Source organism: Callorhinus ursinus, unplaced genomic scaffold, assembly GCF_003265705.2.
Source record: "Callorhinus ursinus isolate GAN/ISIS: 27379988/994484 unplaced genomic scaffold, GSC_fseal_2.0 scaffold12, whole genome shotgun sequence".
NCBI lineage: Eukaryota > Metazoa > Chordata > Mammalia > Carnivora > Otariidae > Callorhinus > Callorhinus ursinus.
Window position 1 is genome coordinate 52,731,262 of NW_027397074.1, and position 2,917 is coordinate 52,734,178.

Consider the following 2,917-nt stretch of genomic DNA (forward strand, 5'->3'; position numbering starts at 1 on the left):
TAAAATGGCAGTGACACAGAAATAGTGAACATAAAATGATTGTAATGTAACTAAATTATTAAAATGAATTTGTCTCTCTATGAAGGTAAAGGCTTGCATTGCATTAAAATAAATGAGGAAATAACTTTGGACATTTTTTTCCACTTAAACCAGGGCATGGCATTTAAGAACTGATACTATTTCAGGATGTTTACTATTCCAATATATTTTTATTAATAATTCTGCAGTCATACTTTCTTTAATGAAAAATTATATATATTTTGACCAAGGATATATTATTTTAAGTGGAGAGGTAAAGTGCTTTTTGAAATTTCAATTTTTTTCTGTAATGAAAATATTTGTGTTCAAAAATCTACATGAAAATTTCATAATTACAATTCCTCAAAGAAGCACTGTTCAAAAATGAGTATTATTTGCCCGAAACTTTAAAATAGTTGTTATGGATGATTACCCATATGTGTTTTCTGTGCATGTGGCATAACATATTAAGAGGGAAATTTCTGCCTTTTGGCTCCCTGAGCAGCGCCATGGTGGTCGGCAAGAACAAGTGCCTTACGAAAGGCGGCAAAAAGGGAGCCAAGAAGAAAGTGGTTGATCCATTTTCTAAGAAAGATTGGTATGATGTGAAAGCACCAGCTATGTTCAATATAAGAAATATTGGAAAAACATTAGTCACAAGAACTCAAGGAACCAAAATTGCATCTGATGGCCTCAAGGGTCGGGTTTTTGAAGTGAGCCTTGCTGATTTGCAGAATGATGAAGTTGCATTTAGAAAATTCAAGCTAATTACTAAAGATGTTCAGGGCAAAAACTGCCTGACTAGTTTCCATGGCATGGATCTTACCCGTGACAAAATGTGCTACATGGTCAAAAAATGGCAGACCATGATTGAAGCTCATGTTGATGTCAAGACTACCGATGGTTATTTGTTTTGTCTATTTTGTGTTGGTTTTACTAAAAAATGCAATAATCAGATTCGGAAGACCTCTTATGCTCAGCACCAACAGGTCCGTCAAATTCGGAAAAAGATGATGGAAATCATGACCCGAGAGGTGCAAACAAATGACTTGAAAGAAGTGGTCAATAAATTGATTGAGACAGCATCAGAAAAGATATAGAAAAGGCTTGTCAGTCTATTTATCCACTTCATGATATCTTAGTTAGAAAAGTAAAAATGCTGAAGAAGCCCAAGTTTGAATTGGGAAAGCTCATGGAGCTTCATGGTGAAGGTAGTGGTTCTGGAAAAGCTACTGGGGATGAGACCGGTGCTAAAGTTGAACGAGCTGATGGATATGAGCCAGCAGTCCAAGAATCTGTTTAAAAGTCAGACATTTAATGGTGGCAAATAAAAAAATCCTATTTGTGAAAAAAGAAAAGAGGGAAATTTCTCTCCCTTTTTAGATGAAATGATTCCCCCCACCATGTCTTCATGTGTGCCACACTTTAAGCCCTGTACCTATCTTCAGTGAAAATTTTGGTGTCACATGGCTAACTTCTCAACTTTTAAGGCATTTGGGACTGCAATGTTCAACATTAAAATAAGGTTTTACCTGTGACATCTCACAGACGCTCTGCTTTTTTTAGTTTATTTTAATATTGCATCCACACACAGAGGCTAGTCTCTGAGGTTCTTTTTTGCGTCCCCCCGCACAGCAGTGCACATTCCTGGGCAGGCAGTGGTGCTCTAGGGTAAGCCTTTGCCTGGTAGCATGGCTGGATGGTGATTCAGTTCATCTAATGAACACAAGGGTATTTGATCTGCATGCATGATGCAGAAGCAACATTCCTAGGTTACTGTGGTACACAGTCTCTGTAAATCAGAAATGAGAAATTGCAATTATATAGAGTGGAAAATTATAAACACTGGTAGTAGTCTAGAGTTCATAATCTTCTAAATTTTGCCCTTCATGTGCATTTTTCCTCTTTCACGGCAAATACTGTTTCCTTAACTCATGGAGGTTCTGTTGATACTCGGCTATTTTCATTCATTTAATTCAGCTTCTTACTTAAAGGGAAAAAACATGTACTGTCTGACTAAAGTCATTTCATAGTAAGACTGTTTTTCATTTAAGAGATTTTCTGTTCCTATTCAAGTTAAAGAAACTAGAAGTTAAATAAAAACATTGAGTCTTTTGAGTAAACACTAATGAGTAAATTATTCATTTTGAATTAGCATAAAATTTATAAGTGGGTATTTTTAAGATACTTGAAAATAGTTATATATTCCTGCAAGTATTATTATTATTATTATTTTATTTATTTTTTTAAAAGATTTTATTTACTTATTTGACAGAGAGAGACACAGCGAGAGGGGGAACACAAGCAGGGGGAGTGGGAGAGGGAGAAGCAGGCCTCCTGCCAAGCAGGGAGCCCGATGCGGGGCTCAATCCCAGGACCCTGGGATCATGACCCGAGCCGAAGGCAGATGATTAACGACTGAGTCACCCAGGCGCCCCTATTATTATTATTTTAAATTTTATTTTATTATGTTATGTTAATCACCATACATTACATCATTAGTTTTTGATGTAGTGTTCCATGATTCATTGTTTGCGTGTAACACCCAGTGCTCCATTCAATACGTGCCCTCTTGGGGCTCCTGGGTGGCTCAGTCGTTAAGCATCTGCCTTTGGCTCAGGTCATGATCCCAGGGTCCTGGGATTGAGCCCTGCATCTGGCTCCCTGCTCCGTGGGAAGCCTGCTTCCCTCTTCCACTCCCCCTGCTTGTGTTCCCTCTCTTGCTGTGTCTCTTTCTGTCAAATAAATAAATAAAATCTTAAAAAGAAAAAAATACATGCCCTCTTTAATACCCATCACCAGGCTAACCCATCCCCCCACCCCCTCCCCTCTAGAACCCTCAGTTTGTTTCTCAGAGTCCATAGTCCCTCATGGTTCATCTCCCCCTCCGATTCCCCCC

General features: G+C 38.2%; 1 pseudogene; it reads left to right on the forward strand.

Annotated features, from left to right (window-relative positions):
* Positions 1-512: 512 nt before the first annotated feature.
* LOC112825224 (small ribosomal subunit protein eS1 pseudogene) lies at positions 513-1,360 on the forward strand (annotated as a pseudogene).
* The last annotated feature ends 1,557 nt before the right edge of the window (positions 1,361-2,917 follow it).